Raw genomic sequence first — 9,734 nt, forward strand, 5'->3', positions numbered from 1 at the left:
CTGATTATGGGTTGCTCTAATGCTCCCAGCTGGAGCCATTCTTGCCCTCACTTTTGGCCACCTAGGCTGGGAAGAAAACCAGCCCAATCCGGTCAGTGAGATCATTGACCATCCCTGATGTCGGAGGACTGGAGTTAACGCCCGAGTGCCCAGCTTTTCTTTCTCTGTCCTACTCCTTTTTTATTATTGCTGTTATTGAGATATAAGTGACATATACCATTGTGGAAATTTAAGGTGTACAACATCCTGGCTTTACACATTTATATACTGCAATATGATTACCACCATAGCATTAACTATACCTCCATATATCACATCACTATTCTCTTTTGTGGTGAGAACAGTTAAGATCTAGTGTCTTAGCAACTTTGAAGTTTATAATACAGTACTGATTACTGTAACCTCCATGCCGTGCATTACATCTCCAGTAACTATTTATCTACTAAATGCGGGTTTATATCCTTAAGTGACATCCCTCCCAGCCCCAGCCCCTGCTGACCACCGTTCTATTCTCTATTTTTACCAAGTTTACCTTTTGAAAATTCCACATATAAGTGATATAATCCAGTATTTGTCTTTCTCTGGCTGACTTATCTCAGCATGATACCCTCAGGGCCCATCCATGCTGGGGCAAATGGTAGCATTTCCTGCTTTCTCGTGACTGAATAATATTCCGCTCTGTGTATTCCAGTGGAATACTTACGAGCAGGGTCAGGGAAAAGTCGTCAAATTGAACTTGGAGAAAACTCTGTAGACAGAATGACAATGTGGCCCAAAAAGTTAAAAAAAAAAAAAAAAGAGGGAAAGAGAAAGTGCGCATCACCTTGATGACAAAACATTTTTTTTTATTTTTTAAAAAGATGAGCAGCTCATCTGTTATCTCACTATTTCTATCTCCTTAAAAGATCTATACCAAGATCATCTGTCCTATGCATTTTTTCTGTTTCCAGACCGAAAGTGACCATTCTTTGTAAATATCTGTGGAAATAACTATGCAAAAGTGTTCCTTTGGAACCTGTTCAGGTGGAGCTGTGGGGTGTAGGGTACACATGGAAAGAAATGTAGGACGAGTCAAGAAGAGGGTTTAGGAGCGTGTAGGGACATTACCAGAAACGGCACCCCAAGAGGCCCTGGGGAGGAAGGTGAAATGGCAGGTTTGGGGGCTCGTGCTTAGAGAATTGCCCCCACTTGGAGTCCTTAATGTTTATTTATTTCACCTTGGCATTGCCTTCTTTGTTCTGGTACTGAAACCACCGTGTAGTAGAGGGGACTCTTCACATACCGCCTGGCAAGGGATCATGCACGTTTGTGTTCAGTGAAACCTTCTGATGCCAATGTGCCTGTGTCAGTGAGCAGGTGCTTCACAGGGATCCTACAGTGTCTGGGTCATCGTTCTCTCTCTTTTTTTTTAATTAAAAAAATCTTTTTAATGTTTATTTTTGAGAGGCACAGAGTGCAAGTGGAGGAGGGGCAGAGAGAGAGGGAGACACAGAATCTGAAGCAGGCTCCAGGCTCTGAGCTGTCAGCACAGAGAACCTGGTGCGGGGCTCCAACTCAAGAGCCCTGAGATCATGATGTGAGCCGAAGTCAGACGCTTAACTGACTGAGCCACCCAGGTACCCATCATTCTCTTTTGGAAGAGACTTGCGGCTCCTGGACAGCGATGCCACACCCTGTCATCTCTGGACAGTGCAGGTGATGCTTTTCTAAGAGAAAAATCCACCAGTGAGCGCACACCTCTGTAGTCCCTCTCCTTACATTAAGAGCATCAATTATTGGACTGTTTACTCCTTGCCAAAATATGGGATAAGATTCTTCCATTTACTGTAATGTATCAATATCTTTTAATATGTTCAATCAACCTTGCCAGTTAGGTGTTATTATTCCCATTTCACAAATAAGGAATGAGCCCTTAAAAGTTAAAAAAAAAAACCCAAAACCAAACCTTTGTCCCAGGTCACTGGTAAGAAGTGGCAGACCTGAGATTTGGAGCTGTTCTTCTAAGCTCAAGGCTCCCACTTTTCTTTGTTTTCCCACTGCTGGGCTTGCCAGGACCCTGGCATCATGATCTGAGCTGAAATCAAGAGTCGGACACTCAACTGACTGAACCGCCCACATGCCCCTTCTTTCATTCTCAGGAAAGTGGACAACTTCCTTTTGGGGGTGGCTTGTGTTCCTTTTATTATGAATGAGATTGAATGGTCTGCAGTTACCCTTCCCTCTGTGGGGGGCATCCCTGTATCTGCTTGGTCACATACAGGGCCTCTAAGCACCTTTGCTGAAAGTTTTCATTATTTTCTTGAAATGCCCCTTTATAGCACAGCAAAACAGCTGTGCCCTCTCTGAGGCTCGAACTCAGGACCTTCAGATTATGAGACTGACGCGCTGCCCACTGCGCTAAGAGGGCTGCAGTGCAATTTCTCAGCATGAGTAATGATGCCTCCTGAAGTGGTAAGCTCCTTAAAGAGAAAGGTGTCAGCTCATCTTCGTAGGTCAAGCCAATGATCGAGTGGATTTGGAATAGCATCAAAAATGTTCTTTTCCCACATCTCCTCCCACAGCAGTAGATTCCTAAGTAATCTAGAAGGTAACTCAGCAAATGATACATGTACTTTGGAAAAATGAAAAGACCTCATTATGTTCATTGTAGCCCATAAGCAGAGGAACCAAAATGTATTAGGCTTGTCTAAAAGAAGGGGTGTATAAGCCTATAAATATTAACAGAAATTAAGTACTTGTCAACTTTGGCACCAGAATCCCTTCTTCCTTGGGTATCGAAAGCTTTTTCATTCTGGAAAAACCAGAGTCAAGGTGCTAGACAGTGGAGTTCAGAAATTATCAAACAAAACTTCTGACTGAAACTAGAGCAATGAGCGTACCTACCTGTGGCCGCTCGTCCGAAGCCTCACGATATAACAGTGAAAGGATTTTGAAAGACATAAGTGCAGAGCCCCCGGGGGGCTTACTCAGTTAAGCATCCGGCTCTTAGTTTCAGCTTTCAGCTCAGGTCAAGGTCTCGTGGTTTCTTTCTTTCTTTTTTTTTTTTTATAAATTTTTTTTTAACGTTTATTTATTTTTGAGACAGAGAGAGACAGAGCATGAACGGGGAAGGGTCAGAGAGAGAGAGGGAGACATAGAATCTGAAACAGGCTTCAGGCTCCAAGCCATCAGCACAGAGCCTGACGCGGGGCTTGAACTCACGAACCACAAGATCTTGACCTGAGCTGAAGTCGGATGCTTAACTGACTGAGCCACCCAGGTGCCCCAAGGTCTCGTGGTTTCATAGGTTCGAGCTCTGGGTCAGGCTCTGCTGCCAGCACAGAGCCTGCTTGGGGTCCTGTCTCTCCCACTCTCTCTGCCCCTCCCCCACTCACACTGTCTCTGTCTCTCCCAAAATAAATAAACTTAAAAAAAAATGACGTAAGTGCAAAAGACACAGGGAGAGGAGAGAGGACAAATAGCAACAAATCTGGAAGCTGGAAAGCAATGTCATGGAAACCCTGTCTTTGTGGAACCTTCCAGAAACTCAAGAGCTGGTGGCGCCAGATACTTCTGAAAGTAGAGGTGAAGATGGAGCTGAAGACAGAAAATTGGTCTAGTTAGTTTGCTGAAAAATTAGTGAGACCCTTAGGTGGCCTCCCTAAATCTAAGCACGAGGCATATTCTCCTCCCCTCACCGGGAGATGCCTGGAGGTGTCTTCTCTAAAAGGTAAAACAGAAGAAGGTCTCTGGACAAGAAACATCACGTCCACTGAAGGTGGGGAGCCACACTGAAAATGGGGCCACATACCAATGTCCCATGTAAAGCTTCTCTAGCCTTTCCCCTAGTTGGCTCCCAAAATACTGGGAGTCAGGATTGGACCTCAGCCTAAAAGTTCACTGTGTGTGGAGTATGACCAGCTTCAGACAAGGAGGGCAAAACTAAGGGTACTAGCATCAGGAGTCTCCTCCAAGAAAATAGTGCAGCAAGATCATCCTACAAGGAAGACCACCCGTGAACACAGAGCTCTAGCAAACAGCTGTTTAGTACCTCATGCATAAACATGAGCAGAATGCAGGGATCACTAGACATTTGAGGAAATCATATAAAATAAAATACAAAGATTTAAATCTGTATTTTTTAAACTTTTTAAATGTTTATTTATTTTTGAGAGACAGAGCACAAGCTGGGAAGGGGCAGAGAGAGAGGGAGACACAGAATTCCAAGCAGGCTCCAGGTTCTGAGCTGTCAGCACAGAGCCTGACATGGGGCTCGAACTCACAAACCATGAGATCATGGCCTGAGCAGAAGTCAGACACTTAACCAGCTGAGCCACCCAGGCATCCCACACACCTGTATTTTAAAGGAACTTAGAGGAAGCAAAGTTTAGATGGGGGTAAGAAAAAAGTATTTAATTAATATGAATATTCTCAGAGAGATAAGACAATATATTGGATTCATAAAGAAAGAATGGATGATATACAAAATGAGCATTTGGGACACATAATTGATTTCATTCATATAATAGAGTTATATAAGGCAATGAGACTGACTAATTATTACTGTGTATTGTGATGAATCTCACAAACATGATGTTGAATAAAAGAAGCCAGACACACAAAAAAGTATATATTCTGTGATTCCACCTATATAATGTTCACCAAAAAAGTCTACAGTGATAAAAGCCAGCATGATGGTTACTCTTTAGAGAGAAGGTGTGGAGAAAGTCTTTTCAGTTTCTAATACAAAAATAAAAATAAAACAGGTTTTATACAAAGGATGGGGAATCACATTGATACTGAATTTCTCAACAGCTACTGAAAGGTAGAAGATAATAAAGCGATGCCCTCAAATTTCTGAAGGAAAGTGACCTCCGTATCCTGCTAAGTTATCAATTAATTGTGAAGTCACACTAAAGATACTTTCAAACATACAAGGTCTTTAAAGATTTACCTTCCTTTTACCTTTTTTTCAGGCAAGCAACCAGAAGTTCTCAGAAGCTAGATACACCAGAAATATGCCCAGGAAAAGGGATACAAGAAATCCAGGAAATAGATGCACCAATGGAAGAAAAAAGCAATGGTAAGTCCCAAGATGGCAGCCAAGAAGAAGCTTAAGGTGACAGGTATGCAGCAAGCCTAGAGGAGCTAGCGTACAGTGATGTCCTCATGATTAACTGACAGAATATAGAGAGGGGAGATTTACACAATTAGGGAAAGTTTAAGATTAAATATATGTATGTTATATATGTACTATTGTATATATATTTTTTAATTGTTTATGTATATTGTAACTAATATGTTATGCACATTATGGAACAAAGTATAAATCAGACAGGGTGGAAGAAAAATGAATATACATAAGAATTCTCTTATTTTCTTCCCTCACCCTAGTCAGGATCTGACACCACCCACTGCACCCTTAACACGAGGGATAACTTTCTTGTATTGGTTGATCAGATTAGCTGGGGGAGGTGGGACCTTGAGGAAATAGGTCACGAGAAAGGTCAACATTGACAACTGGGAGAGAAGATCAAACACTGGTAGGGTCTTGCCGGGCACCACAAGCGGGGTTCTGGGTGGCCGCCACCAGCAAAAGGAGATCACTGTCCTCCATTGCCTGATAGCCAGCGTCTTGGCTGGTTGTGCCATATATTTGCTTTTTGTCTGTGTGTGTGTGTCTGTGTGTGTGTGTCTGTGTGTGTGTGTGTGTGTGTGTGTGTCTTTCAGGCAGCAGGCAAAATCTGTCCTTTTGACTCCATCTTGAGTGGAATTCCTCTCAAAAGGTGTGGCTTGAGCATCAGAGAATCATAAACTCTTGGGAAAAGCAATTGCCTTTGAGACCATCTCAGTTATAGATCTCAGTTTACCAGTGAGAATAATTTATACTTCAGAATCTTGCTTACGTCTAGTTCTAAATCCACTTAACATAGCTACATTTTATGAATGCCCAAGTGAAGGTACTAAAAGCAAATATAAAGAATTTTTTTTTTAATTTTTAAGTAATCTCCACACCTAACATGGGGCTGGAATTTACAATCCTGAGATTAAGAGTCACATGCTCTACCGACTGAGCCAGACAGGTGCCCCGCATATATGAAGAAATCTGCTGTGTGTTTAATTTCTTGTCCTAATTGTCTCCCACTGCCTACCCATGCCACCAACTCTCCTGTTTGCCACTGTCCAGGATACAAGGTTTCTCCTATCCATGAGTCTGCAGTTCCTATATAGGCTCTGGGCCGGAGCTGGGTGGGTTCTTCAGAAAACATCCTCTGAAATATGTCTGAAGAGCTTCACAGAATCTTTGTTATCTAGTAAATAGGCCAAAAATCTGACTGCAGGCACGTTTTCCTTTTTTGTTCCATCAAAGGAAAATAGAGATGAAGACTTTTTACAAATGCTTATGTCTCATTAGGATATTTTTAAAGTAAATAGCTTTAGTTATAAATGTTACAGGCAATCTGCCTAAAACAGAGGTATATTTAAGTGGCTAGATTTAATAAATTCCAGTTTACAAATTGAACTCATTGACCATAATTGCTTGCAACAGTTGGCCCTAAACAAAGAGATTAGCATAATTGCGATTGCAACTCCTATTAGCATTTATAAATATGATTAGAGCCAAGCATTGGGCTGAGTTGGAAAGATTCCACTGAAATTTCTCTCATGAAGACATGAGAAGCACATGTTCTCCACCAGGAGGCAGCATCATGATTAGGGGATGGGTCGGTTTGTGACCTTTAACCTCTCCATTTCCCACTTTCTCATCAGCAAAACACTGTGATTATTCAGTATGCCCTGGAAAAGAGTACTGGTTGAGAAATTCCACTCAAGATGGAGTCAAAAGGACAGATTTTTGCCTGCTGCCTGAAAGACACACACACACACACACACACACACACACACACACACACAAAGCAAATATATGGCGCAACCAGCCAAGATGCTGGCTATCAGGCAATGGAGGACGGTGATCTCTGAAAGACAGGAAATGCATTCAGAGAGCTCTGCTATTGCCCCAGCTTACTACCTTGAGAGAGCTTTTAAGCTTCAGCCTAGGAGGGGGAGCCCAAAGGAAGGCAGAGCCTGGTGGATTCCTGGAGATGAAAAGATGCAGACGAGAATCCAGGGAGACCAGGCAGCTAGAACGTACAGAATACCAGACAGGAGACCGTGGCACCAAGAGAGAATGCTGGAGATCTGGAGGGGGTCCCCTCGAAGATTCAGCAGAGTTCTCACCATTACACACATGCGAACATACTACCCGATGCCAGAGGAAGAAAGAATATGATAGGATCAGGTAAAGCCACCTGGCATCCCCAAAGGGCCAAGAACATAGCCTGTTCCTGCAGTCGGCCGAGAAAAAAATCAGATGTTTCAGGACACTGGGCAGAGTACCCCTGAAGGTTGTGCCTCAGTAGTGAGAAATATTTAGACCCCGACCAAACACTGACTCAGATCCACCTCATAAATCAGAAAGTAGATCTGAAGAGCTCAAACTGTTTCTAAGTAATTTAATGGCATCCCAGAGCAAAGCTCAAGAAGGGCTATAGGAAAACAAAATGTCTCGCATCCAAAGAAAGTAATAACACAATGGCTGGCATCCAATCAAAAACTGCCAGACATTCAAAGTATAAGGAAAATGTAACTCATAATGGGAATAATCCATCAAAACTGACACAGAACTGACATAGATATTAGATTAGCTATTAGACAAGAATATTAAAACAGTTATTATAACTGTGATTCAGATATTAACAAAGTTAAGTACAGACATAAAGAATGTTTTCAGAAAAGCACACCCACATTGAACTACAGATGAAAACTGCAATATCTGAAATGGCGAACTGATGGAATTAATAGATAAAACATTGCATAAGAAGACATTAGTAAGGTTGGAAACATGGCAATAGCAACTATGCAAAATAAAACCCAAAACGAAAAAAATCTGAAAAAAAAATTAAGAGTATCAAGTGGCTTAAGGTATGTGTAATTGGAGTTGCCAAAGGAAAGCAGACAGAAAGAGAGATGATGGGACAAATATTTGAAGAAATAAGACCAAAAATATTCTCGATTAAATTAAACTTGTGAACCAATGTCTTTATTCCTATTTTTTGCCATCTTTTGGATTGATTTTTTTGTATGTGTGCTTCCTGTATCTTGGTGTCTTGTCTTTTTTCATATGGGTAGAGGTTTTTGTAGTTCTTCATTTGTCAGGTAATTTTGTTTCTCATCCTGAACGTTTTAAGTATTATGCTATGAGGTGATCTTATTGATATCTGATAGTTTGACAATACTTAGAATTCTGGGCTCCTCGCTAATGTGCCTGCTGACTTATTTTTCAGAGTTCCCAAATAGCTGTTCTTGTATTCTGTCCAGGTTTTATAGTTGAGTTTAGTAGAAAATAAAGGGAGATGTGTGTTAATTTCACATGATCCATAGACTTCTATAATAGGTCCCAAGATTCCTACCCTAATGTAGATGCCCTTTATAATCTCCCCCGCCCCTTGACTATGAGCAGGATTCATAAATATGATGGAATATCACTCCCATGAGTAATATTTTATGATTTTTTGAATTTTGGTGTAGTCCCATAATTCTTTGTATTTCTTTTTTAAGTAAACTCTGGGCCCAACATGGGGCTTGAACTCACAACCCCAAGATCAAGAGTCACATGCTCTACTGACTGAGCTATCCAGGGTCTCAGATTATGTTACTTTATGGCAGTAGGGATCTTGCAAATGTAATTAAGGTCCCTAATCAGTTGACTTTAAATGAATCAAAAGAGACGATTAGATCAGGATGTTCCTGATCTAATTAGAAGAGCACTTAAAAGTTGTCAAAGAGATTCAAAGCCAGATCGATTCTCTGGCTAACCTTGAAGATGCAGGTAGAATGTGGCTGAATTCTGCAGCTGCAAGGATATGAATTCTGCCAACAGCCATATGAACTTGAAAGAAGACTTCAAGCCTCAGATGAGACCTCAACCCCAGCCGAAACTTTAATTGCAGTCTTGTGAGACCCTGAACAGAGAACTCAGTTGAGCCCTGCTTGGATTTGTGACTTACAGAAACTGTGACACAGTCCATAGTTTGCTTTAAGCCTCTGTGTTTGCCATCATTGTTACACTGCAAATATCTAATATACTTTCTCTTACCTGGAACAGCGTTGGAAACGAAGTGTAGGTACAAATGTTATTCTAAAAGTGCTGATTATTTCTCAATATGGTTGTTTTTTTTTGTTTGTTTGTTTTTTAACAAAGCTGTTTGTTGGATTTTCCTTTCTCTGAATTCCCGGTATAGTATTAGAGGGTTATCTCTACATTTCAGCTCTTTCTGGCAGAGTTCTATGTAGCAACTCATCTCTGTGCAATCATAAGCTGCTTTATTACTTTTGTTTCCTTGGCACCTCTCGGTTCATCAAGTTCACTGAGTTTTAGGCAAGAAAAGTTAATCTTACTGTATGACTTTATTAATTATTACATGAATCACCCAACAGGGACAAATAGCGAGCCTGGTATAATTAGTAACCTAGAAGAAGTAACCGTTTATAGCCACCCATCAGATAGGCCAAGTGAAAGTCACCATGAACTGACAGGTTCCCCCGCTCCCCAAATTTGACAGTTGTCAAAAGAAAGCATGATCTCCTGGTGAGAGATGAGTCATGTCATACCCATCTAATCCACATATGGGGACATGGGACACATAGAAGCAAGAGAGCATATCTTTTGAGAAAAACCAAAAAACGAAAAACCT

The 9,734-nt window shown here is 41.3% G+C and overlaps 1 non-coding gene across 1 annotated transcript; it reads right to left on the bottom strand.

The window, feature by feature from the left end:
• Positions 1 to 2,334: 2,334 nt before the first annotated feature.
• Positions 2,335 to 2,407, bottom strand: TRNAM-CAU (transfer RNA methionine (anticodon CAU)). The gene has a single exon. It is a non-coding gene; the product is annotated as a tRNA-Met (tRNA).
• Between the last annotated feature and the right edge of the window lie 7,327 nt (positions 2,408 to 9,734).

Source organism: Prionailurus viverrinus, chromosome B1, assembly GCF_022837055.1.
Source record: "Prionailurus viverrinus isolate Anna chromosome B1, UM_Priviv_1.0, whole genome shotgun sequence".
Classification (NCBI taxonomy): domain Eukaryota; kingdom Metazoa; phylum Chordata; class Mammalia; order Carnivora; family Felidae; genus Prionailurus; species Prionailurus viverrinus.